At 47.4% G+C, this 27,542-nt stretch overlaps 8 non-coding genes and 1 pseudogene across 8 annotated transcripts; all 9 read right to left on the bottom strand.

The window, feature by feature from the left end:
* Window positions 1-29: 29 nt before the first annotated feature.
* On the bottom strand, window positions 30-217 carry LOC142653835 (U2 spliceosomal RNA). Its single transcript, XR_012848692.1, has one exon. It is a non-coding gene; the product is annotated as a U2 spliceosomal RNA (small nuclear RNA).
* A 5,543-nt stretch (window positions 218-5,760) lies between these two features.
* On the bottom strand, window positions 5,761-5,862 carry LOC142654505 (U2 spliceosomal RNA; annotated as a pseudogene).
* A 1,290-nt stretch (window positions 5,863-7,152) lies between these two features.
* On the bottom strand, window positions 7,153-7,343 carry LOC142653487 (U2 spliceosomal RNA). Its single transcript, XR_012848417.1, has one exon. It is a non-coding gene; the product is annotated as a U2 spliceosomal RNA (small nuclear RNA).
* A 1,290-nt stretch (window positions 7,344-8,633) lies between these two features.
* Window positions 8,634-8,824, bottom strand: LOC142653488 (U2 spliceosomal RNA). The gene has a single exon (XR_012848418.1). It is a non-coding gene; the product is annotated as a U2 spliceosomal RNA (small nuclear RNA).
* A 1,290-nt stretch (window positions 8,825-10,114) lies between these two features.
* On the bottom strand, window positions 10,115-10,305 carry LOC142653489 (U2 spliceosomal RNA). Its single transcript, XR_012848419.1, has one exon. It is a non-coding gene; the product is annotated as a U2 spliceosomal RNA (small nuclear RNA).
* A 1,290-nt stretch (window positions 10,306-11,595) lies between these two features.
* On the bottom strand, window positions 11,596-11,786 carry LOC142653490 (U2 spliceosomal RNA). The gene has a single exon (XR_012848420.1). It is a non-coding gene; the product is annotated as a U2 spliceosomal RNA (small nuclear RNA).
* Window positions 11,787-13,076: 1,290 nt separating this feature from the next.
* LOC142654250 (U2 spliceosomal RNA) lies at window positions 13,077-13,271 on the bottom strand. Its single transcript, XR_012848951.1, has one exon. It is a non-coding gene; the product is annotated as a U2 spliceosomal RNA (small nuclear RNA).
* Window positions 13,272-19,591: 6,320 nt separating this feature from the next.
* LOC142653955 (U2 spliceosomal RNA) lies at window positions 19,592-19,783 on the bottom strand. Its single transcript, XR_012848790.1, has one exon. It is a non-coding gene; the product is annotated as a U2 spliceosomal RNA (small nuclear RNA).
* Window positions 19,784-26,621: 6,838 nt separating this feature from the next.
* On the bottom strand, window positions 26,622-26,812 carry LOC142653491 (U2 spliceosomal RNA). Its single transcript, XR_012848421.1, has one exon. It is a non-coding gene; the product is annotated as a U2 spliceosomal RNA (small nuclear RNA).
* Window positions 26,813-27,542: the final 730 nt, after the last annotated feature.

Raw genomic sequence — 27,542 nt, forward strand, 5'->3', positions numbered from 1 at the left:
TGGAATCTGATTTTAGTCAACACATAAGGGAAGGGTGCACCGGTCCTGGAAATACTGCAATACCAGGTCAATGCGTGGAGTGGACAGAGCAAGCTCTATTTCCATCTCCCTGTTCTAAAAATCCATTTAATATATGGTCCCCAGATAGGGGACGTATCAGATATTAAACTGATAAGAACAGATTTTTTGATTGAAAATTGCTTTATTGACAATCAATCGTCATCATACAAACATTACTGCGACGCAGCGCAAGCCATGAAGCAGCAAATAATAAATAATAACAGTCGTCAAACATAACATGACAGTATAATACACAGTACAGGCTAGCCTATGCTATACATTACACCACATGCTACACTAACATTCTTGCATTCACTAACGCCAAACAACAAAGCATTACAGACAAGTGATGGGATAGGGGAGTGGGTAGGAGGGGATAGGGAAGGGGGAAATCACAGGCCCGAAGCTTTATTGAAAGACAACACACAAGAAGGGAGAGTGGGGGGGAAGGGGAGTATCAGTCCTCTTCCTCATCGACGTCCGGGCTGTCCCAGGTGGAATAGTCTCTGAGCAGGCTGTGGATCAGCCTGCGGCAGTCCTGGACGGACACACTCTCTCTCCGCAAAATCAGACGGTTCCTGGCAAACCATATAGCGTCCTTAAAGCAGTTCATAAGGCGCCAGGCTTCCTGGATTGCTCCATCCGTGGTATTCCCAGGAAATAGTCCATAAAGTACCGAGCGGTACGACAGTCTGTTCCTGGGTACTGAGTCCTTGAGTTCGTGTTCCAAGGCTTTCAACAGACCCTGTGCAAAGGGGCACTGCCAGAAAATGTGCAAAGATGTTTCCTCCGTGAAGGGGCACCTGGGGCAGTACCGGGTCTTGCACAGGTTGCGGGCATGCATGAATGACCTAAGAGGCAGTCCTCCCTGGATGGCCATCCATGAAATGTCCTTGTGCCCGTTGGTCAACCTGCCAGATGACACGTTAGTCCAAACAGTCTCCAACGTGTCGGCATGAAGCCCTGGAACAGACTCCAGTGAGTCCTTTGCTCTGATGTGCTTGTGGATCGTCTTAGGTTTCCACAAGTCGGGCTTAAGACCCTCCAGTTGATGCTCCCTCACAAACCGGACGACATCTCCGTAGAACCAGGGAGCGTGCCAGTTGTAAGGGAAGGAGCTGTCCCACTTGTCCCAGCCAAAACCTCGCCAGAGGGGAAGGAGGAAGTAGCGGGACATGGCCTTGCCCGCAGAGCCGTTTGCTGTCCTCAGAGTCCTACGAACACAGTCACATACAAAAGCGATCCGCAGCAGAGTGGGAATGTCGGGTATACCCTTCCCACCTTTGCGGGGCTCCTTGTACATAACAGTCCGCTTTACTCTGTCCATTTTCGAGCCCCAGATGAAGCGAAACACAGTCCTGGTAATGGCCCTCGAGACGGTGGCAAGAGGGGGCCATGCCTGTGCAGTGTATTGTAGCACAGGCAAGACTTCGTTACGCAGGACCATTGCTTTGCCCTCAATAGTGAGTTGTCTGAGGCTCCACAGTCCGATCCTTTGGTTGACTTTGGCCAAGCGTTCTTCCCACGACTTTAGGGCTGCACCTTCCTTACCGAACCAGACTCCCAGAATTTTGATGAAGTCCGGCTTGATAGTAAACGGGAAGGAGGCAGGAGAAGGCAGGTACCACTTTCCGAAGAGCATGGCTTCCGACTTCCCGCAGTTGACTTTTGCCCCTGAAGCGCGTCCGAACTCCTCACAGGTCTGGACGAGTGCAGTCACCGAACTCTGGTCAGCGCAGAAGACGGTCACGTCGTCCATGTACAGCGAGCATTTGACCTCGAAGTGTCCTGGACCTGGTGCGGTGATCCCTCTGATCTCTCCATTCTGCCGGATAGCCTCTGCGAAGAGCTCTATAACACAAACAAAAAGGAGAGGTGAAAGAGGACAGCCTTGTCTAACCCCCGACGATACAGGAAAGGGGTCAGTCTTCCAGCCGTTCACCAGCACCGAGCTGTAAATGTCGCAATACATCAGGTTAACATACAAACAGAACAACCTGCCAAGCCGCAGCCTACGCAGAGCCTTACCCATGAATTCGTGAGAGACCCGGTCAAAAGCCTTCTCCTGATCCAGACTGACCAGGGCCGCGTGTGTACGGCGGCTTTGCATGTAATGCACCGTGTCCCTCACCAGGGCAAGACTGTCGGCCACCCTACGGCCAGGAATGCCGCAGGTTTGGTCCGATCCGATGATCTGTCCGATGACAACCTTCAGTCTGTTGGTCAATACTTTGGCGAGGATCTTGTAGTCCACGTTCAGGAGAGAGATGGGACGCCAGTTTTTCAGGTCACATCTCTCCCCCTTCCGCTTATACAAGATCGTGATCATGCCTTCTCTCAAGGACGGTGGCATTCTACCCTCCACCACCATCTCCTCATAGAGCTCCAGCAGGTCCGGACAGATCAAGTCCCCCAGCGCTACATAGAGCTCTGCTGGGAGACCATCACTGCCCGGGGTCCTACCGGGTCTGAAGGATTTAGCGGCAGAGAGCAGTTCCTCCACCGTCAGGGGTACATCCATAGCCTCCGTACCTGCAGGATCAAGATGATTAGTGATACCTGACAGGAATTTATCGGCGGCTTCGGGGTCAGTGGTTTTCCGGGAGTAGAGGCTTCGGTAGTAGTCTGTGACGACTCCCATCACCTCCTTCTTCCCAGAATGCATGTTTCCGGTCTCATCTCGGAGTTCCTTCAGGGGCGTGTGGCCGGCATGGAGTTTCCTGAAAAAGAACGAGTTACATTTCTCACCCTTCTCCAGGTTCTCCACCTTGGAACGAAAGACAATTCGCTTGGATTCCTCCTCAAAGTGCCTTTTCAGGCCCTTTTTGGCTTCCTCCAGCTCCTTCCTGACGTCCCAGCCGCATTGAAGGAGGTCTTGCAGGGATCGCAGCTGACGCTGCATCTCTCTGAAGTCTCTCTTCCTCTCACACGCCTGTTGACGACTTTTTGCCTGAAAGAAACAACGAAATTCAACTTTAACATATTCCCACCAGTCACAGGTTTTGTCAAAGAAAACTTTATCATTCCTCCAAACAATATAGGCGTCTCTAAGTTCCGCCAGTACCTCCTCTCTTTCCAGCAGGGCACAATTCAGCTTCCAGGAGCCAGGGCCGGGAGGAAAACCGTGGCCGATGGCACCCTGGAAGAGAATGGCCCCGTGGTCAGAGAAGAAGCAGGGGATCATGGAGTGCCCATGCTGCTTGACTGCCCGGGAGGTGAACACAAAGTCAATCCGAGAACGAAGTGAGCCATCGGGTCGGCTCCATGAATAGTTCACAGAGCCGATCCCCATGGAGCCCACCACGTCCTGCAAGGATGCTTCGGTTACCATCTCGATAAGCAGTTTGGAACTGACATCCAGCTTGATTGAAGTGCCGGAACTTCGTCCATCCTCTTCGATGGGGCAGTTGAAGTCCCCGGCCATCACCACTGCCCTAGTGGTGGCGAGCTGGGTCCGCAGGGTCTGGAATAGTTCCAGGCGCTCAGCCTTCATAGGGGGAGCGTACACGTTGATGAGCCTAATCGGCTCTCCCGCCCAGGAACCGTCTACGACCAACAAGCGGCCGCAGACGAGCTCCTGGACAGAGTCAACAGTAAATACGCTTCCCCTAATCAGGATGGCAACCCCTGCAGACTTACAGTCGCCCCCACCAGACCAGTAGGACGGGCCATGGGTCCACTGCCTGGCCAGATGATGGTATGACCTGGAAGAGGGGAGAGTACATTCCTGCAGCATAAATACATCACTCGACTGCTTGGAAAGAAAAGTTAGCACCATCTGACATCTAGTCCTATCTCTAACACTCCTCACATTGAGGCTAAAGATGTTAAGTTTAGCAGCCATGGGGGAGAATAAAGAAGGTCAGTGCAAACGATACACCTTAGTTACCAGTCCGGTCGGGCGGATCCTCCTCTCTGGAGCCTGGCGGGTCCGGAAGATCCAGCAGGCCCTCTGACAAAAATTGTTCCAGGATTGTAGCCACCTGGATGTCTGTTGTGAAGTCGATGACCTCAGGTTCAGACACGAGTTCCTCCACCATCTGCTCCATTTCCTCCTGCTGCGCAAGGGAATCTTCGCAGATTTCCACGACTTGTCGCTTTGAGGATTCAGCAGCTGGGCTGTCCCTCACCTTTCTCTTCCTCTGGATGGCACCTGAGGAGACAAGAGGGGGAAAATCCTCCAGGGAGAGGACTCCAGCAGCTGGAGGGGAAGATGTTAGTGCTGCTGGAGCTGGGGAGAAGGGAGGCTGGGTTGGGAGAGGTGCAGGTGACAGGACCACTGAGATGGGTGGGTAGGAGAAGGTGAGAGCCTCAGTGGGGGTGACAGGGGTTGGGGACGGGGGGGTGGGGAGGGCCGGGCGAGGGAGGGTGGGGAGGGTAGGGCGAGGGAGGGCCGGGAGGCGGGGGGGAGGGACTGTCGTCTTCTTACCATCCTTCTTATTCCCGGTCTTCTGCGCCGCTGGAGCTCTGGTTGGGGCGGGGTTCCCTCTGGCCGGAGCTTTCGCCGCTACAGTTGCCCAGGATCGATCCCTCTTCGGGCAGTCCTTGTAGGAGTGGGCTGCTTGTCCGCAGAGGTTGCACATTGTCCGTTTCGGGCAGTCTTTGGTCTCGTGTCCTGTTACCCGGCAGTTCTTGCAGGCGTCCTCCTTGCAGTCCTTCACCGAATGACCCTTCTTGCTGCATCTCCTGCAGATCTGCGGCATGTCCGGGTAATAGATGAGGCCGTAGGAGTTGCCCAGCGAGAATGACTGGGGCAGGTGCTGGAGGCCGTCTTCCGCGCTCGAATCCTTGTTCAGTCGGACGATTACCGACCACTTGCCAGTCCAGAAGCCGAGTCCGTTCAGGATGTGGGTGGGTTCCCTCACCACTGTGCAGAACCGCTTCAGGAGCGTGGTGATGTCTTTGCCGGGGGTGTGTGGGTTCCGCATTGAGACCGTCACCCGCCTTTCCTCTCTTTGGACAGGGCAGTTGCCCACAAAGCGAGAGAAAGGGGATTCAGGCCTCGCCGCTTTCACCATCTCCCAGTACCTTCTGCAGATGTTGATCGAAGCGAAGGTCACGAAGAACATCCCGGTCATGAAGGCCTGGATGCTGATGGTCTCCGGCTTAGCGAAGCCCTGATCCAGGAGCATCTTCTGGCAGAACACTTCTTCCGTCATGTCCGGCACTCTCCCGTCCACCTCCTTGAGCTTCAGGGCCACCGTCTGCTTCATCCAGGGCTCCAGGGTTGGAGCAGCCTGGTTCGGCTTCCTGGTGGCCTGTTGGCCTGAGGAGGCTTCAGGAGGAGATGTCCTGGCCTGGGCCGGCTCACCTGGTCCATCAGCCTTCTCCTTCTGGGTGGCAGGGTTGCTGGTTGAGGCCATGGCTTCTTCCAGCTGTTCCTGTCGCTTGGGGAGGATCTTCGATAGCTCTTTCCCGAAGGGGGCGGAGCTATGCAAATCTTCTCCTTGCTGGCCGAGGTTCTTCCACGAAATTTCTTCCGCAGCGGTTCCTCGTCGAGCTTCTTCTTCTGCGGCCGAGCTTCTTCGAAGATCCCCTTCAGCAGCGGCTCTTCTCCGAAGTTCTCCTTCTTCTTCCCGGCAGCGATCTCCCGGAGCTTCTTCCTCGATGGCGGCTTCTCCCTTCTGGATCGTCGTCTTCGCTGGTTCTTCTCCGCAGTTCGTCGCCGGCTTCGTCTGGAACGCTCTTGGATCGCTAAGCTAGTGTTTATAGCCCCCAGTGGTTCTCCGAGCTATCTATCCTTACAAGGACTGATAAGAACAGATACTACACTTGATCTTAGCCAAAAGGCCGAGAAGCGATAACCCGAGCGGCCCTTGCCTTGCCCGAGCCTGTCCCATACTGCTGTTCACCCCTTGCAGCGATTCAGCCTACTCCTAGGCAATTCCATGGGGCCCTGCAGGCTCACACACATTTACAGCTACTAAGCGGGAGGTGAATAAAGGCCGGAGAGGAAGCCAGACAGGATTTGCTTCTTTTGCTTGCACCACAATGCAGTGCTGAAAGAGGAGGAATCTACATAAAAACGCCTTCCTGGCAACGCCCAAATGCCCTCCTGCCATGCAGATAAACACTGGCAGCGGCAGCAAGTGCATGCCCACAGCCACCCCTTGTTCCTTCACACCTTGTATCAGCTTTAATCCAGTCCTGTGCTGCCTGCTGAGCAGCACTGAACAACACTGCCTGGGCCCAGGCTTTTATCTCTGAGGCAGGCCCCATTATGATGTCAGAAAGCTGGCTCTGGAATCCTGAGGGCTCCACTATGACACGTGCAAAGTTCCGTCTGAACTTTATATAAGACTGTGAGGCTCAGTCAGTCACTCAGTGTTGCCTGAGAGGGCAACACTGCAACAGCCGGCCGCCAGGCTGTCTTTTTTTTGCACATTTATTTGCCTCCAGGAGGCCACAAGAGGGAGACAAGGGACTGCAAAATGGAAAATAGGCATCCACCAACTTTACAGACAACTTCTCTTTGCTCCTACAACCTCCATCCTTGCACAGTTTGTTATTCTTCCAGGTAACATAGTAACAAATCCAAATTGCTGCTCTCTTTGTAGGCAAGCAAGGGTTTGTTGCAACTGCAATTCTTACTTCTTCTTGAAATGTAGGGACGACAGTACATTCCATCACATCCACCTAGTGTACACAGGTAGGTCCATTGTGGCGGGTAGGCGGCTGGCTGCTTTAATGGCTGTTTGCTGTTCCCCTACTCCACTCCACTCCACTATTTGACTGTGGTGCTGCATCAATCAGTGGCTGGCTCAGGTGCAGCTCTTTAACTTACCTAGGAGGGAGGGAGGGAGGGCGGAGAGAAGACAAGGAAGGTGAATGAGCTGTTCCAATGTGAAATGCCGGAAACACAGAAACACAGAAGACACACACACACACACACACACACACACAACAAGAGGTGGCAATGTATTCATTAATTGCATTTAATAAATGAGCTCATTATCACACATGACTGTACAAATGCATTGTCCAACAGGTGTTGAAATAATGGGATTAAAAGGGGAGATCCCTTCAGAAAGACAGAAACAATGGCAAAGAGAAAAAACACTTTTGGAATCTGATTTTAGTCAACACATAAGGGAAGGGTGCACCGGTCCTGGAAATACTGCAATACCAGGTCAATGCGTGGAGTGGACAGAGCAAGCTCTATTTCCATCTCCCTGTTCTAAAAATCCATTTAATATATGGTCCCCAGATAGGGGACGTATCAGATATTAAACTGATAAGAACAGATACTACACTTGATCTTAGCCAAAAGGCCGAGAAGCGATAACCCGAGCGGCCCTTGCCTTGCCCGAGCCTGTCCCATACTGCTGTTCACCCCTTGCAGCGATTCAGCCTACTCCTAGGCAATTCCATGGGGCCCTGCAGGCTCACACACATTTACAGCTACTAAGCGGGAGGTGAATAAAGGCCGGAGAGGAAGCCAGACAGGATTTGCTTCTTTTGCTTGCACCACAATGCAGTGCTGAAAGAGGAGGAATCTACATAAAAACGCCTTCCTGGCAACGCCCAAATGCCCTCCTGCCATGCAGATAAACACTGGCAGCGGCAGCAAGTGCATGCCCACAGCCACCCCTTGTTCCTTCACACCTTGTATCAGCTTTAATCCAGTCCTGTGCTGCCTGCTGAGCAGCACTGAACAACACTGCCTGGGCCCAGGCTTTTATCTCTGAGGCAGGCCCCATTATGATGTCAGAAAGCTGGCTCTGGAATCCTGAGGGCTCCACTATGACACGTGCAAAGTTCCGTCTGAACTTTATATAAGACTGTGAGGCTCAGTCAGTCACTCAGTGTTGCCTGAGAGGGCAACACTGCAACAGCCGGCCGCCAGGCTGTCTTTTTTTTGCACATTTATTTGCCTCCAGGAGGCCACAAGAGGGAGACAAGGGACTGCAAAATGGAAAATAGGCATCCACCAACTTTACAGACAACTTCTCTTTGCTCCTACAACCTCCATCCTTGCACAGTTTGTTATTCTTCCAGGTAACATAGTAACAAATCCAAATTGCTGCTCTCTTTGTAGGCAAGCAAGGGTTTGTTGCAACTGCAATTCTTACTTCTTCTTGAAATGTAGGGACGACAGTACATTCCATCACATCCACCTAGTGTACACAGGTAGGTCCATTGTGGCGGGTAGGCGGCTGGCTGCTTTAATGGCTGTTTGCTGTTCCCCTACTCCACTCCACTCCACTATTTGACTGTGGTGCTGCATCAATCAGTGGCTGGCTCAGGTGCAGCTCTTTAACTTACCTAGGAGGGAGGGAGGGAGGGCGGAGAGAAGACAAGGAAGGTGAATGAGCTGTTCCAATGTGAAATGCCGGAAACACAGAAACACAGAAGACACACACACACACACACACACACACACAACAAGAGGTGGCAATGTATTCATTAATTGCATTTAATAAATGAGCTCATTATCACACATGACTGTACAAATGCATTGTCCAACAGGTGTTGAAATAATGGGATTAAAAGGGGAGATCCCTTCAGAAAGACAGAAACAATGGCAAAGAGAAAAAACACTTTTGGAATCTGATTTTAGTCAACACATAAGGGAAGGGTGCACCGGTCCTGGAAATACTGCAATACCAGGTCAATGCGTGGAGTGGACAGAGCAAGCTCTATTTCCATCTCCCTGTTCTAAAAATCCATTTAATATATGGTCCCCAGATAGGGGACGTATCAGATATTAAACTGATAAGAACAGATACTACACTTGATCTTAGCCAAAAGGCCGAGAAGCGATAACCCGAGCGGCCCTTGCCTTGCCCGAGCCTGTCCCATACTGCTGTTCACCCCTTGCAGCGATTCAGCCTACTCCTAGGCAATTCCATGGGGCCCTGCAGGCTCACACACATTTACAGCTACTAAGCGGGAGGTGAATAAAGGCCGGAGAGGAAGCCAGACAGGATTTGCTTCTTTTGCTTGCACCACAATGCAGTGCTGAAAGAGGAGGAATCTACATAAAAACGCCTTCCTGGCAACGCCCAAATGCCCTCCTGCCATGCAGATAAACACTGGCAGCGGCAGCAAGTGCATGCCCACAGCCACCCCTTGTTCCTTCACACCTTGTATCAGCTTTAATCCAGTCCTGTGCTGCCTGCTGAGCAGCACTGAACAACACTGCCTGGGCCCAGGCTTTTATCTCTGAGGCAGGCCCCATTATGATGTCAGAAAGCTGGCTCTGGAATCCTGAGGGCTCCACTATGACACGTGCAAAGTTCCGTCTGAACTTTATATAAGACTGTGAGGCTCAGTCAGTCACTCAGTGTTGCCTGAGAGGGCAACACTGCAACAGCCGGCCGCCAGGCTGTCTTTTTTTTGCACATTTATTTGCCTCCAGGAGGCCACAAGAGGGAGACAAGGGACTGCAAAATGGAAAATAGGCATCCACCAACTTTACAGACAACTTCTCTTTGCTCCTACAACCTCCATCCTTGCACAGTTTGTTATTCTTCCAGGTAACATAGTAACAAATCCAAATTGCTGCTCTCTTTGTAGGCAAGCAAGGGTTTGTTGCAACTGCAATTCTTACTTCTTCTTGAAATGTAGGGACGACAGTACATTCCATCACATCCACCTAGTGTACACAGGTAGGTCCATTGTGGCGGGTAGGCGGCTGGCTGCTTTAATGGCTGTTTGCTGTTCCCCTACTCCACTCCACTCCACTATTTGACTGTGGTGCTGCATCAATCAGTGGCTGGCTCAGGTGCAGCTCTTTAACTTACCTAGGAGGGAGGGAGGGAGGGCGGAGAGAAGACAAGGAAGGTGAATGAGCTGTTCCAATGTGAAATGCCGGAAACACAGAAACACAGAAGACACACACACACACACACACACACACACAACAAGAGGTGGCAATGTATTCATTAATTGCATTTAATAAATGAGCTCATTATCACACATGACTGTACAAATGCATTGTCCAACAGGTGTTGAAATAATGGGATTAAAAGGGGAGATCCCTTCAGAAAGACAGAAACAATGGCAAAGAGAAAAAACACTTTTGGAATCTGATTTTAGTCAACACATAAGGGAAGGGTGCACCGGTCCTGGAAATACTGCAATACCAGGTCAATGCGTGGAGTGGACAGAGCAAGCTCTATTTCCATCTCCCTGTTCTAAAAATCCATTTAATATATGGTCCCCAGATAGGGGACGTATCAGATATTAAACTGATAAGAACAGATACTACACTTGATCTTAGCCAAAAGGCCGAGAAGCGATAACCCGAGCGGCCCTTGCCTTGCCCGAGCCTGTCCCATACTGCTGTTCACCCCTTGCAGCGATTCAGCCTACTCCTAGGCAATTCCATGGGGCCCTGCAGGCTCACACACATTTACAGCTACTAAGCGGGAGGTGAATAAAGGCCGGAGAGGAAGCCAGACAGGATTTGCTTCTTTTGCTTGCACCACAATGCAGTGCTGAAAGAGGAGGAATCTACATAAAAACGCCTTCCTGGCAACGCCCAAATGCCCTCCTGCCATGCAGATAAACACTGGCAGCGGCAGCAAGTGCATGCCCACAGCCACCCCTTGTTCCTTCACACCTTGTATCAGCTTTAATCCAGTCCTGTGCTGCCTGCTGAGCAGCACTGAACAACACTGCCTGGGCCCAGGCTTTTATCTCTGAGGCAGGCCCCATTATGATGTCAGAAAGCTGGCTCTGGAATCCTGAGGGCTCCACTATGACACGTGCAAAGTTCCGTCTGAACTTTATATAAGACTGTGAGGCTCAGTCAGTCACTCAGTGTTGCCTGAGAGGGCAACACTGCAACAGCCGGCCGCCAGGCTGTCTTTTTTTTGCACATTTATTTGCCTCCAGGAGGCCACAAGAGGGAGACAAGGGACTGCAAAATGGAAAATAGGCATCCACCAACTTTACAGACAACTTCTCTTTGCTCCTACAACCTCCATCCTTGCACAGTTTGTTATTCTTCCAGGTAACATAGTAACAAATCCAAATTGCTGCTCTCTTTGTAGGCAAGCAAGGGTTTGTTGCAACTGCAATTCTTACTTCTTCTTGAAATGTAGGGACGACAGTACATTCCATCACATCCACCTAGTGTACACAGGTAGGTCCATTGTGGCGGGTAGGCGGCTGGCTGCTTTAATGGCTGTTTGCTGTTCCCCTACTCCACTCCACTCCACTATTTGACTGTGGTGCTGCATCAATCAGTGGCTGGCTCAGGTGCAGCTCTTTAACTTACCTAGGAGGGAGGGAGGGAGGGCGGAGAGAAGACAAGGAAGGTGAATGAGCTGTTCCAATGTGAAATGCCGGAAACACAGAAACACAGAAGACACACACACACACACACACACACACACAACAAGAGGTGGCAATGTATTCATTAATTGCATTTAATAAATGAGCTCATTATCACACATGACTGTACAAATGCATTGTCCAACAGGTGTTGAAATAATGGGATTAAAAGGGGAGATCCCTTCAGAAAGACAGAAACAATGGCAAAGAGAAAAAACACTTTTGGAATCTGATTTTAGTCAACACATAAGGGAAGGGTGCACCGGTCCTGGAAATACTGCAATACCAGGTCAATGCGTGGAGTGGACAGAGCAAGCTCTATTTCCATCTCCCTGTTCTAAAAATCCATTTAATATATGGTCCCCAGATAGGGGACGTATCAGATATTAAACTGATAAGAACAGATACTACACTTGATCTTAGCCAAAAGGCCGAGAAGCGATAACCCGAGCGGCCCTTGCCTTGCCCGAGCCTGTCCCATACTGCTGTTCACCCCTTGCAGCGATTCAGCCTACTCCTAGGCAATTCCATGGGGCCCTGCAGGCTCACACACATTTACAGCTACTAAGCGGGAGGTGAATAAAGGCCGGAGAGGAAGCCAGACAGGATTTGCTTCTTTTGCTTGCACCACAATGCAGTGCTGAAAGAGGAGGAATCTACATAAAAACGCCTTCCTGGCAACGCCCAAATGCCCTCCTGCCATGCAGATAAACACTGGCAGCGGCAGCAAGTGCATGCCCACAGCCACCCCTTGTTCCTTCACACCTTGTATCAGCTTTAATCCAGTCCTGTGCTGCCTGCTGAGCAGCACTGAACAACACTGCCTGGGCCCAGGCTTTTATCTCTGAGGCAGGCCCCATTATGATGTCAGAAAGCTGGCTCTGGAATCCTGAGGGCTCCACTATGACACGTGCAAAGTTCCGTCTGAACTTTATATAAGACTGTGAGGCTCAGTCAGTCACTCAGTGTTGCCTGAGAGGGCAACACTGCAACAGCCGGCCGCCAGGCTGTCTTTTTTTTGCACATTTATTTGCCTCCAGGAGGCCACAAGAGGGAGACAAGGGACTGCAAAATGGAAAATAGGCATCCACCAACTTTACAGACAACTTCTCTTTGCTCCTACAACCTCCATCCTTGCACAGTTTGTTATTCTTCCAGGTAACATAGTAACAAATCCAAATTGCTGCTCTCTTTGTAGGCAAGCAAGGGTTTGTTGCAACTGCAATTCTTACTTCTTCTTGAAATGTAGGGACGACAGTACATTCCATCACATCCACCTAGTGTACACAGGTAGGTCCATTGTGGCGGGTAGGCGGCTGGCTGCTTTAATGGCTGTTTGCTGTTCCCCTACTCCACTCCACTCCACTATTTGACTGTGGTGCTGCATCAATCAGTGGCTGGCTCAGGTGCAGCTCTTTAACTTACCTAGGAGGGAGGGAGGGAGGGCGGAGAGAAGACAAGGAAGGTGAATGAGCTGTTCCAATGTGAAATGCCGGAAACACAGAAACACAGAAGACACACACACACACACACACACACACACAACAAGAGGTGGCAATGTATTCATTAATTGCATTTAATAAATGAGCTCATTATCACACATGACTGTACAAATGCATTGTCCAACAGGTGTTGAAATAATGGGATTAAAAGGGGAGATCCCTTCAGAAAGACAGAAACAATGGCAAAGAGAAAAAACACTTTTGGAATCTGATTTTAGTCAACACATAAGGGAAGGGTGCACCGGTCCTGGAAATACTGCAATACCAGGTCAATGCGTGGAGTGGACAGAGCAAGCTCTATTTCCATCTCCCTGTTCTAAAAATCCATTTAATATATGGTCCCCAGATAGGGGACGTATCAGATATTAAACTGATAAGAACAGATTTTTTTTTTTTTTTTTTTTTTTTTTTTTTTTATTAAACCATTCAGGTTTTTTTGAATAAAACCGAGAACTGTAGTTGTTCAAACCACCTCTCTATTTTTCAAAAAATCTCATCACTCTGGTTCATTATTTTATTTTTCCATCAAATACAAGATAAATCAAACAAAATTCCTCAAACTAAATACCTCCATTTTAACATTCGCCATATCCCTTCCGCATCCATACCTCTTTCTAGATCCCATTTATAATAAAAATACAATTTAGCCAATACCATACTAACCACATCCTCCATCTCAAATACTTCTCTTTTATACACATTCAAATTCCTCGTATTCCACAATACTTCTTTCACACAAGTCAGAAAAATCCACAACACTCTATCCTTTTCACTACCCAAACTACACAAACCAAACAAGACAATTTCATACGTCAAAACCTTCAAACCAGTCAATTCTTCACACAACCCACTCAACTTTTTCCAAACATCCTTTGCATGCTTACACGACCAAAACACATGACTCACATCCTCATCATCCCCACAACCTTCTCTCGGACACCTTTCAGACGCAACCAAACCTCTTCTTTTCTGAACACTCCTTACAGGCAACACTCCATGTACCGACATCCATAACAAATCTTTCTGCTTATTTGACACATCATACGTAACAATCTTCTTCCACACAGACTTAGACTCCATCGAATTCAAACCATTTACAGAACACATCACATTATTCATACACATACTTCTCACAACATTCTTTTCTCTCAAAAATCTCTCCATTCTTACATCCTCTAGCTGGAACTTTTTGATAAATTTTTCTACATACAAATACCACCCCGTGCACTGGAAAGCAATTGGTTTACATAAATTTCGTTTTTCCCAACTTAGACGCTGAATCACCGTTCCAGCTAGATACTTAGACATTCTGGAAGCCTTGGATTCCTTAAATAAAAGCTCTACAAAAAAACGTACACAATTGATTCCAATGAAAATCTCCAAATTTGGGAAATCAAGGCCTCCATTACGTCTGCTTTTCATTAGAATTTCTCTCCTTGCCTTCTCAATCCCGCTCCCCCATAGAAAAAGGAACAAAACTCTATTTACTTTTTTTAACATAGCAACAGCAGGAGGAAAAACCAGAGCAACATATAAAATCATAGGTAGAATAATACTTTTGACAATTAAAACCTTCCCCGAAAAAGAAAGATCCCTCATTCTCCACATTTCCAACTTTCGCACAATCCTACCACCTAACTCATCCCAACTTTCTTTCCCTTTCAGCTCATCATCAAACACAATACCCAAAATTCTCACACCATTCACCTGTTCCATATCAGAATCACACACTCGCTCATTACTGAAAAAAATTTTAAATTTGCTCTTACCCCAATTTATTTTAAAAGCAGACGCAATACAAAACATATTTACAATCAACTTCACTCTGGACATATCATACACTGAATCACACAATACACAAATATCATCCATATATCCCAAAGCTTTCACACGCTTTCCATCACACCCGGGCACCACCAAACCTTTCACAACCTTATCATTTCTAATCATTTGCAACAATGGTTCAATCGCACAAATAAAAAGGATGGGAGACAACGGACAACCCTGTCGCACACCAGACATAATACTAAATGATTCTGAAAAAAACCCATTCACCTGCACACAACTCTTTGCATTCGCGTATAATTTCTTCAACAAACTCACAAACTGAACCGGAAAACCCATTCTCTCTAACACTTTGAACAAAAACACATGCGCCACACGATCAAACGCTTTCTCAAAATCTAACGCACACACAATCACCTTCTTATTCCGACCCTTACAATCCTCAAGCATGTCCCGCACCAACGCCACGTTCTCATGCAATTTCCTTTTCGGTACCGCACATACCTGATCCTCATCAATTACACACCCAATCACATCTCTCATACGATTCGCAATCAGCTTGGCAAAAATTTTATAATCCGTATTCAGCAAAGTAATTGGTCGCCAGTTTTCTAACCGTCTCTTATCTCCTTTTTTATGCAACAGAACTACCATACCCTTCTTCATCACATCACACATATTCGTCCCAGAAAACAACACTCTCATAACATCAATAACATCCTTCCCAATTATATCCCAATATTTCCCATAGAAATCAGCTGGTATTCCATCGATCCCTGGAGACTTATTTTTGGCCATACTTCCCACCACATCCTTTACTTCACCATCCATAATCTCACCAAGCAAAAACGCACATTCACTTTCAGGAACAAAATTACACACAATATCCAAAAACTCATCATCGTCACCCATATCACACTTCTTCACATCATACAGTTGTTTATAAAAATCAGACACCACATCAATCACATCCTTACCAAACACCTCTTTATCATCCTTATCCAATAACACATTCATACCACTTTTCCCACCACACATTTTTTTAAAGAAAAATCTAGTGCACTTCTCGTGATTATCTCTAACCTCCACCTTAGACCTAAATATAATTTCTTTCCCTTTCTCTCGGAACCACTCCTTAATATCTTTTTTTGTTTTTTCCAAATCGTGTCTTACATCCATACCCAAATTTTTACATTGTTGAAGGAACGTCATCCGCATATTAAAGCGTGAATATTGCAATCTTTTCCTTCTCGCTCTTCTATACCCTATCTGTCTAAAAAACCCACCAATCTTTTTTTTCACCCATACCCACCATTCACACACATTAGAGAAAGAACTTTTCTTCCTAACCCAAAACCCATATTTTTTCCCAAACCTAGTTTTTACCCTTTCATCACTCAGAAAACTAACATTCATCTTCCATACCCCTCTACCATAAAAGAAATTATTTATAACAAAAACCCCCAACAAACACTCGTGATCTGAAAACCACACTCTCTCCTGCGCATAATCTACACATTTCATTGCTGAAGTAGAAAAAAAGAAAAAATCCAGACGAGAATCCGTTCTTCCGTCATCGGCATGGTACGTAAATGGACCTGGTTTCCTGGTGACAGCGTCCTGCAAAGCAAAGTCCTGCAAAATTTGATTCCACAAACTTCCGGTAGCGTCCACATTAGACTCTGTGGATCCAGCTCGGGCCTGCTTCTCCAGGATACAGTTAATATCACCGACAATAATAACAGGAACTTTACCATGTAGAAAAAATTTTAAACTATCAAAAAGTGCCAACCTATCAGATTTCACAGCATGGCCATAGATATTGATAAGCCTAAACTGCCATCCCTTATAGGATAGTAACACACAGACACATCTTCCTTCCTGAATGATTTGAGTCTGTTTGATGACAAACTCATTATTTTTGAAGAGAATACCAATTCCATCATTCCTATTTGTGGAAGAAAAGGACCAAATTGCTTCCCCAAACTTCCATTCTTCTTTCCTAGGCATTTTTGATAAACCACATTCTTGTACGCAAACAATGTCACTGCCCTTAGAGGCCAAAAAGTCCAGGACTGCAGCACGCTTGTGAGCAGAGGAGAACACCCGTACATTTTGTGAGACAATCTTTAATCTCAAAGACATGCGGGCATAGTATGGTTAGTGGAAAAGCAAGCCATGAAATAGCCAGAACATATCACGTCCCAGGGAAATACATTGCTCTTTCCAGATTTGCCACATTGACTTCACTGAGGAAACCTTCCCCAGGAGAGCTGGGTACTTCTGAGGCCACCTCAGATGACTTAGGGCTACAACTAGAGTCACTGTCCAGCAATGAGAAAGGATTTGCATGAGCAGAATCTTCCAACAAACCTATCTTCAGTCTCTTCACCGCCTTTCCAGATTTCCCCCTTTTTGAGACAACTTTGTGGAAAATTTCCGCACTAGTGGCACTAGGCATCCTGGCCTCCTTCTCGTCCTCCTCCGATATTGACCACTCCACTTTAGCTGAGTCTTCCGTTTTTGACTCTGGGCTAGAGAAAGACAAAATTTGCATACTTGCACCATTATCAGGGTATGCACACCCACTAGGTGGCGCTGTGTCTTCACCTTCCATAGGTATAACCACAGGTGTCTCATCAACAGTTGGCTCTGCAGGAGGGACCACACCCAACTCCATGCTGTCAGTATGTGAGGTTAGAACCTCTCCTAATCCAGCTTTCCCAGGGTCCTGAGAAGCAGCCACAGAAACACTGCCAGCAGGCTCTGAAATTACATCAGAAGAGGCAGCAAGGGAACTTGTTGTTCTCACCTGTCTGCCCCATGTCCTTCTCTCTTGCCCTAAGAAGGGAAACACCTTTGGGCATTTTCTACAGGTATGACCAGGCAAACCACAAATATCACACCTGGATGGGGAAATGCATGCACTAACCTCATGTCCTGTTTCCTTGCAATTTCTGCAAACCTTGCCTTTACATGCATCTTTAGTATGCCCGTAGGAAAAACATGATCTGCAAAATGATGGCATATCTTGGTAGTAAAGATATCCCTTGTTCCCACCAATGGAAAAATTAGCGGGAGGATTCATCACTCCTCCAATACAGCTGGAGTCAGGTTTCAGCCTGACCCAGTACTTGATATCACCATTAAAAACTCCCCATAGGTTCTTCTGCTCCACACCTCCTCTAACATGGGTACAGTAGTGAGCTAAAAAGGCCCTGACCAGCCTTCTATCCAGAAATGGGTTATACATGTGGATGGTAATACATTTCTCCACTGCTGAGAAAAGAGGTAGCACTTCAATAGATTTTAAAGCCTCATGCATATGTTTCTCCTTGAGCAACTGAAAAACATTTAGACAGTAGGCGGCCTCAAAAAAGGATACGTCATACGTAGCAATATTGCTGAAAGCTTGGATACAGAATACCTCTACCAATGTGACTCCAGCCAGGTCCAGAAGGATGTTCTCAATGATGTGCCCAGTATCCACTTCTTCTCTCCTCTGCTCATTCACCACAAAACGAATTGTATTCCGCACAGCTGCCATCTTGATGAGGAATGCCCAACGGCACGATGATCGCTCCCAAAAACGTCGGAGAGGACTCCACGAAAGACCGAACCCCCGGCCCAGACCAGGCAATAAACCTGATCTGAGCCAAAAGGCCGAGAAGCGATAACCCGAGCGGCCCTTGCCTTGCCCGAGCCTGTCCCATACTGCTGTTCACCCCTTGCAGCGATTCAGCCTACTCCTAGGCAATTCCATGGGGCCCTGCAGGCTCACACACATTTACAGCTACTAAGCGGGAGGTGAATAAAGGCCGGAGAGGAAGCCAGACAGGATTTGCTTCTTTTGCTTGCACCACAATGCAGTGCTGAAAGAGGAGGAATCTACATAAAAACGCCTTCCTGGCAACGCCCAAATGCCCTCCTGCCATGCAGATAAACACTGGCAGCGGCAGCAAGTGCATGCCCACAGCCACCCCTTGTTCCTTCACACCTTGTATCAGCTTTAATCCAGTCCTGTGCTGCCTGCTGAGCAGCACTGAACAACACTGCCTGGGCCCAGGCTTTTATCTCTGAGGCAGGCCCCATTATGATGTCAGAAAGCTGGCTCTGGAATCCTGAGGGCTCCACTATGACACGTGCAAAGTTCCGTCTGAACTTTATATAAGACTGTGAGGCTCAGTCAGTCACTCAGTGTTGCCTGAGAGGGCAACACTGCAACAGCCGGCCGCCAGGCTGTCTTTTTTTTGCACATTTATTTGCCTCCAGGAGGCCACAAGAGGGAGACAAGGGACTGCAAAATGGAAAATAGGCATCCACCAACTTTACAGACAACTTCTCTTTGCTCCTACAACCTCCATCCTTGCACAGTTTGTTATTCTTCCAGGTAACATAGTAACAAATCCAAATTGCTGCTCTCTTTGTAGGCAAGCAAGGGTTTGTTGCAACTGCAATTCTTACTTCTTCTTGAAATGTAGGGACGACAGTACATTCCATCACATCCACCTAGTGTACACAGGTAGGTCCATTGTGGCGGGTAGGCGGCTGGCTGCTTTAATGGCTGTTTGCTGTTCCCCTACTCCACTCCACTCCACTATTTGACTGTGGTGCTGCATCAATCAGTGGCTGGCTCAGGTGCAGCTCTTTAACTTACCTAGGAGGGAGGGAGGGAGGGAGGGCGGAGAGAAGACAAGGAAGGTGAATGAGCTGTTCCAATGTGAAATGCCGGAAACACAGAAACACAGAAGACACACACACACACACACACAACAAGAGGTGGCAATGTATTCATTAATTGCATTTAATAAATGAGCTCATTATCACACATGACTGTACAAATGCATTGTCCAACAGGTGTTGAAATAATGGGATTAAAAGGGGAGATCCCTTCAGAAAGACAGAAACAATGGCAAAGAGAAAAAACACTTTTGGAATCTGATTTTAGTCAACACATAAGGGAAGGGTGCACCGGTCCTGGAAATACTGCAATACCAGGTCAATGCGTGGAGTGGACAGAGCAAGCTCTATTTCCATCTCCCTGTTCTAAAAATCCATTTAATATATGGTCCCCAGATAGGGGACGTATCAGATATTAAACTGATAAGAACAGATAAGGTTTCAACAAAGTTTTTTATTGGCAAAAATAATATATTTTACAGACTTTTTTTAAAATTGAAACCACAAGATAAAATCAACAGCATAATACATGAATATTCATACATTTAAATGAATACAAAAGTAATAATAATAAGACCAGTAATACAGATGTTATAATAAAAGTACAGAACAATAGCAGGATAAAATTTATACAGGGCATAAAAGACATAAAAGAATAAAACCATTTTTATTTACAATGTTATGGTATTCCACATTTGCAAACACCACATGGATGTTGCTTCTTTTACCCCTAGCTGCTTTTTGTCCCTAAGATAATAAATATACATTTCACTTAGGGCATATTTCACACAATTTTTAACGTCAATAAAATCATGTTTAAAAAGCAGAATGTTCCTAACCTTCCAGATGGCATTCTTAAAACAGTTTAAAATGATCCAACAGACCATTTGCTGTTTAAAACTTGGGCAGTTAAAAAGACCATAAAACACGTATTCAAATTTAAGATCTTTAAGACCGCAGGCCCATTTCAGCAATGGGCCTACCTTCCTCCAAACCTCCTGTGCATATGGGCAGTTCCAAAACAGGTGCATTACCGTCTCGTCGTCACCACACCTGTCTCTCGGGCACTTGGCTCTCGCCACCAGTCCTCGCCTATGCTGGAATTCACGAGTAGGGAGGCACTGGTGAACGATTGCCCAGGCAAGGTCCTTGTGCACATTTGCCATAAATTTCCCGAAAACGTTCCGCCACACCACCTTGGACCTTGCCTGTGAGAAATTTGAAACTGCCAGTGTATCCTCCTGCCGCCTACAGGAGAGTGACACTTTTTTCTGGTCCCCCAATATGTCAGGCTCCAATTCTTGGAGACCTAGGAGCCTGACAGTTTTTTCGAGCACCGCATATTGTTTTGGGGGACACAGAAGCACAGGAGAATTCAAAGGGACACGAAACCATCGTTTAAAAATCATGCCCGTAGCGTACTTTAAAAAGTAGCTAAAAATACCATCAGAATTATACATTTTAAAACAGAAGCAAAAGTATTTAATGTAAAAGAAGTTAAAAAGGTTAGGAACATCTCTCCCGCCATTGTCCTTACATCTGTACATAAAATCACGTTTTAGTTTTTCCATTTTGGAACCCCATAAAAACATAAAACAGATCCTGGTCACTTTTTTAATATATAAAATTGTTGGAGGGAAAACCATAGCTACATAAAGCATTATGGGTAATAAAACAGATTTAATTATTAAAACTTTTCCCTCCATGGTGAGATTTCTCAAATTCCACATTAAAACCTTTTTTTCCATTTTGGCAATTACTGAATCCCAATTGGGTCTCCCATCGTTTTCTTGATTAAAAACAATTCCTAAAATTTTTATCTGATCCTGCTGCATGTTAACTCCTGGTGTCACAGAGGAATCCCATACACCAGTATAAAAACAGTCACACTTATCAACGTTTAATTTAAAACCAGAGGCTTCACAAAAAAAGCCGGTGTTCCTCAATGCCCGTCTCATAGAAGCGGCGTCTGGGCATAGGACGGTGGCGTCATCCATATAGCCTAGGATTTTTACCTGGTTCCCCCTTCCTCCAGGTATGGGCACGCCTCTGATGACTTTATCATCTCTTATTAGGGTGAACAGAGGTTCTATGGCACAAATAAAAAGGAGCGGAGACAACGGGCACCCCTGTTTCACCCCTGATAAAAGAGGAACACCTTTAGTTAAAAATCCGTTGATAGAAATTTGGCTAAAACAGGATCGATATAAAAGCTTAATACGTGTTAAAATAATTTCAGGAACAGCCATCTTTTTAAGAACCATAAAAAGATATTCATGGGAGACCCGGTCAAAAGCCTTCTCGAAATCTAAGGATAAAATAGCAAGGCTTTGACCCCTTTCTTTAAAATACCAAATGATGTCACGTAAAATATTCAGGGACTCAGTAATTGACCTCCCAGGTACCCCACATACCTGGTTTGGATGGATTAATTTATGAATAAAAGGTTTAAAACGGATTGCTATTAGTTTAGCTAAAATTTTACAATCAACGTTTAAAAGAGTAATAGGACGCCAGTTTTTTAACTGGTCCTTCTCACCTTTTTTAAAAATTAAGGACACAATCCCCCTCCTCCAGGAAGGGGGCAGCTCTTCAGTAATAAAAACTTCCTTATACAATAAAAACATGTCATTCTTTAAAATTTCCCAAAAAGCATGATAAAATTCGATGGGCAGACCATCTTCCCCAGGAGCTTTCCCATTAGAAAAACTTTTAAAAGCAAATAAAAGTTCCTCCAAGGTAATATTACGGGATAAAACTTCCTGGTCTAAAATATCTAGCTTGGCATCAAGGGAATTAAGAACATGTTCTAAAAAGGAAGGATCAATATTTTTCTTGTTAAAAAGAGATTGGTAGAAATTAAAAGCAGAATTTAAAATGCCGACCATAGTGGTTTCTCCTTCAAGGTTTAAAATGACATCTCGTTTATCCATTACCTTTTTGAAGAAGAACCGGGAACACTTCTCGCCATCCTCGAGGTGCTTTACATGTGAATTAAAAATTATTTGTTTCCCTTTCTCTTCTATGGCATGTTTTATTTCAGCTTTAAGATTTAAGATATCATCATCAACATCCATACCAATCTCCTTCAATTTAAAAAGTACATGTAAACGTTTATTAAGAACATAAAACCATTGTTTTTTCTCTTTTGCTTTCTTCTTACCTGCTCGAATAAAAAAAGCTCTGATTTTGGGTTTAATGCCCTCCCACCAGTGTAGCATAGGCTGACTGGGCGCTCTATGGGACTGCCAACACTGGTAGGTCCGCACAAACTCCTCTTTAATGATGGGGTCCTCCAGGAGTGTAGTGTTTAGTCTCCAGGGACCCCTACAAGCTTTTTGCTCTCCCTCTAGCTCCAGGTGCACCGAAAGGAGCTTGTGATCAGATAAAATATTTGTTAAAAGCAAACATTTTTTGGGAATAAAACTATTAGAAGTGAAAATAAAATCAATTCTGGAGCTCACTCTTCCATTGGACCAGGTGGGGCCTGGGTCCGCAGGCAAGAGTTCCCTCCAGCAATCTTTCAATTTAAAATCACCAATAAAATTCTTGAGCAGGTAAGAAGTACGGTCAATTTTTCGATTAAAATCCCCACCCTGCCGGTGTTCTCCATCTCGTACACAGTTAAAATCACCACCCACCAGCAGGGGGGTAGACCCAACACAAAACAATGGTAAAATCTCTAATAGTTCTGCCCTCTCCTGTTTGGTAGGAGGGGCATAAACGTTTAAAACACGAATTAAAATTCCATTAAAAAGCAAATGTATTAAAATAGCTCTGCCGGGCATGATTTCAGTCACTGTTTGGATGGAGATAAAACGACCTCGGCAGAGCAATCCAACCCCCGCAGAGCGACAGTCATTTCCACCAGACCAGACTGAGGGGCCTAGTTTCCAGTCCATCTTTAGATCTTGATATTCCAAGTCATTAGGGATTCCACATTCTTGAAGCAGGCAAAGGTCAAAGTCCACAGTCTCTAAAAATGAAAATAAAGCAGTCCTGCGAACAGGGCCCTTTAGGGACCTCACATTTAGTGAGGCGACTTTGATAGGAACCAACATAGTCTCAGTTGAGGTCAGAGTCCGAACCAGAAGAGTCGTACTCGGAGATCAGCTGCGAATCTGGACCCCCTTTTTGAGGGGTCAATAAATCTTGAATGTTGGTAGGGTCAGAGCCAGATACGTGGGCGGCTCCAACCCCCACACTGCTCTCATCCGAACTCCGATAGGCAGCTTTCCTCCGAACTCCGGACTCCTCTTCCTCTCGCTGTCTCTTTGCAGAATGGCTCCTATCCATCTCCTCGAAGTCGCTCTCACCCATCTCTGGCCCCTGGCTGAAGATATTGCTGATGTCTTTACTTGGCAGCTGCACAGGGGCCTGTGAGGTCCCATCACTTTTGGCAACCTTTGCCTGCTTACGGGGAGCCTTCATCGCAAGCCCCTCCACAACCGCAGTGGAGGAACTTTGCTCCGACCCCCCCGTTGACCGGAAATGGTCAAAACGAGGCTCCAATCCAGCATGTTTTGGGGTTTTCTTAATGGAGCCCTCGTTTGACACAGAGTGTCTCCGCTCCATACCCACACTCTTGGGACAGGCGTCGGGTCCTACTGCAGAACCTACGGAGGCACGACGCCTGTCGCTAACCACTGCCTCAACAGGGTCCACTGCAGGCGGAGCAGAGGACCTGTTTGCAGAGGTGCCGGTCAACTTATGTCCAGCAGAGTCAGAATTCCTCCTGCTCTGCCTGGACCCGGTGGAATCCCTATGGCCGTCCCTCGAGGCTGACATCGGTGGGCCCCCCGATGGAGCTGTGAAGGACTTTGGCCTGGACCCCTCAGTCGTCAATGCTCGTTTTGGGGCATTACCAGCAGCGTCTGCACATGTTGCAAACTGCCGCTCTGGCCCTGGTCTGGGTGGCCCAGATTTCGCTCTGCGGGGGCAGTCTTTAAAAGCATGCCCAGTCATGCCGCACAGATTGCACAACACCTCGGAACTACATTTTGCCGCCACGTGTCCAACCTGGCCACACCTATTACACTGCACCACATGGGGCCGGTCACAATGTTCTCTGGTGTGGCCATATCTCAAGCAGTTCCGGCAGGCTATTGGCATCTGGGGGTAAAATAAGAATCCTCGATTCTTCCCAATGGCAAAGTTCTGGGGTGGGTGATGTAAGCCTCCAATGCCATTGGGATCCTGGCGGAACTTCACCCAATATTTCCTTTTGCCATTCCAGAAGCTCTGGGTGTTCAAGATTTTGTGTGAGAAGCGGACCTCCCTGCAGTAACGACTGAGGAAGGTTTCAATGTCACACTCTGAGACAAATGGACTGAACATGCACATCACGAGCGGGACTTCTTCCTCCCCGTAGAGGAATAAAAAGTTCAGTCCATTTAGCCGCTCCTCACTCTGGTCCGCATCAGATAGTCTCTTGTGCATATTCTCGCAGCATGCCGCGGCCGTAAAGGAGATGGTGTACCGACCGCGGCTTTCCTGGTCATTGAGACACAGGATGTCCGCCCGCTTGAGCCCCAGGAAGTCCAGCAGAATCACCTCCACAATGAAGCGAAGGTTCTTCCGCTGACGATGGCCTTCTTCCACCTCAATGCGGACGGACTGGCGCAACCGGGTGTCCCCGGATGCGAAACCAAATGTAAATGGCATTTTCAGTGCCTGGGGGCTAAGCCTGTCCCTTATAGCAGCAAGGGCTCAGATTCCACAATTAAGTGGAACCCTCCCCCAAGGCCAAGGATTAGGGTACCCCAGACACCTACGAAGCCCGATAAACGCCCTCGGAACGCTCTTAGGAAAACGCCTCAAGGTCGGTTGACCTTTTGGGTAAGGCGCGATCGCAACTCGTTGTCCGGGGGCTAAGCCCACTCCCCAAATAGCAGCAAGGGGGTGAAGTCTCTCTGTGAAAAGAGACGATCCCCCAAGGCCAAGGAGCAGGGTACCCCGGACACCTCCCAACAAAACCAGATGCAGAAATACTACACCTGATCTTGCCAAAAGGCCGAGAAGCGATAACCCGAGCGGCCCTTGCCTTGCCCGAGCCTGTCCCATACTGCTGTTCACCCCTTGCAGCGATTCAGCCTACTCCTAGGCAATTCCATGGGGCCCTGCAGGCTCACACACATTTACAGCTACTAAGCGGGAGGTGAATAAAGGCCGGAGAGGAAGCCAGACAGGATTTGCTTCTTTTGCTTGCACCACAATGCAGTGCTGAAAGAGGAGGAATCTACATAAAAACGCCTTCCTGGCAACGCCCAAATGCCCTCCTGCCATGCAGATAAACACTGGCAGCGGCAGCAAGTGCATGCCCACAGCCACCCCTTGTTCCTTCACACCTTGTATCAGCTTTAATCCAGTCCTGTGCTGCCTGCTGAGCAGCACTGAACAACACTGCCTGGGCCCAGGCTTTTATCTCTGAGGCAGGCCCCATTATGATGTCAGAAAGCTGGCTCTGGAATCCTGAGGGCTCCACTATGACACGTGCAAAGTTCCGTCTGAACTTTATATAAGACTGTGAGGCTCAGTCAGTCACTCAGTGTTGCCTGAGAGGGCAACACTGCAACAGCCGGCCGCCAGGCTGTCTTTTTTTTGCACATTTATTTGCCTCCAGGAGGCCACAAGAGGGAGACAAGGGACTGCAAAATGGAAAATAGGCATCCACCAACTTTACAGACAACTTCTCTTTGCTCCTACAACCTCCATCCTTGCACAGTTTGTTATTCTTCCAGGTAACATAGTAACAAATCCAAATTGCTGCTCTCTTTGTAGGCAAGCAAGGGTTTGTTGCAACTGCAATTCTTACTTCTTCTTGAAATGTAGGGACGACAGTACATTCCATCACATCCACCTAGTGTACACAGGTAGGTCCATTGTGGCGGGTAGGCGGCTGGCTGCTTTAATGGCTGTTTGCTGTTCCCCTACTCCACTCCACTCCACTATTTGACTGTGGTGCTGCATCAATCAGTGGCTGGCTCAGGTGCAGCTCTTTAACTTACCTAGGAGGGAGGGAGGGAGGGAGGGCGGAGAGAAGACAAGGAAGGTGAATGAGCTGTTCCAATGTGAAATGCCGGAAACACAGAAACACAGAAGACACACACACACACACACACAACAAGAGGTGGCAATGTATTCATTAATTGCATTTAATAAATGAGCTCATTATCACACATGACTGTACAAATGCATTGTCCAACAGGTGTTGAAATAATGGGATTAAAAGGGGAGATCCCTTCAGAAAGACAGAAACAATGGCAAAGAGAAAAAACACTTTTGGAATCTGATTTTAGTCAACACATAAGGGAAGGGTGCACCGGTCCTGGAAATACTGCAATACCAGGTCAATGCGTGGAGTGGACAGAGCAAGCTCTATTTCCATCTCCCTGTTCTAAAAATCCATTTAATATATGGTCCCCAGATAGGGGACGTATCAGATATTAAACTGATAAGAACAGATACTACACTTGATCTTAGCCAAAAGGCCGAGAAGCGATAACCCGAGCGGCCCTTGCCTTGCCCGAGCCTGTCCCATACTGCTGTTCACCCCTTGCAGCGATTCAGCCTACTCCTAGGCAATTCCATGGGGCCCTGCAGGCTCACACACATTTACAGCTACTAAGCGGGAGGTGAATAAAGGCCGGAGAGGAAGCCAGACAGGATTTGCTTCTTTTGCTTGCACCACAATGCAGTGCTGAAAGAGGAGGAATCTACATAAAAACGCCTTCCTGGCAACGCCCAAATGCCCTCCTGCCATGCAGATAAACACTGGCAGCGGCAGCAAGTGCATGCCCACAGCCACCCCTTGTTCCTTCACACCTTGTATCAGCTTTAATCCAGTCCTGTGCTGCCTGCTGAGCAGCACTGAACAACACTGCCTGGGCCCAGGCTTTTATCTCTGAGGCAGGCCCCATTATGATGTCAGAAAGCTGGCTCTGGAATCCTGAGGGCTCCACTATGACACGTGCAAAGTTCCGTCTGAACTTTATATAAGACTGTGAGGCTCAGTCAGTCACTCAGTGTTGCCTGAGAGGGCAACACTGCAACAGCCGGCCGCCAGGCTGTCTTTTTTTTGCACATTTATTTGCCTCCAGGAGGCCACAAGAGGGAGACAAGGGACTGCAAAATGGAAAATAGGCATCCACCAACTTTACAGACAACTTCTCTTTGCTCCTACAACCTCCATCCTTGCACAGTTTGTTATTCTTCCAGGTAACATAGTAACAA

Source organism: Rhinoderma darwinii, chromosome 5 (genome assembly GCF_050947455.1).
Source record: "Rhinoderma darwinii isolate aRhiDar2 chromosome 5, aRhiDar2.hap1, whole genome shotgun sequence".
NCBI classification, from domain to species: Eukaryota; Metazoa; Chordata; class Amphibia; order Anura; family Rhinodermatidae; genus Rhinoderma; species Rhinoderma darwinii.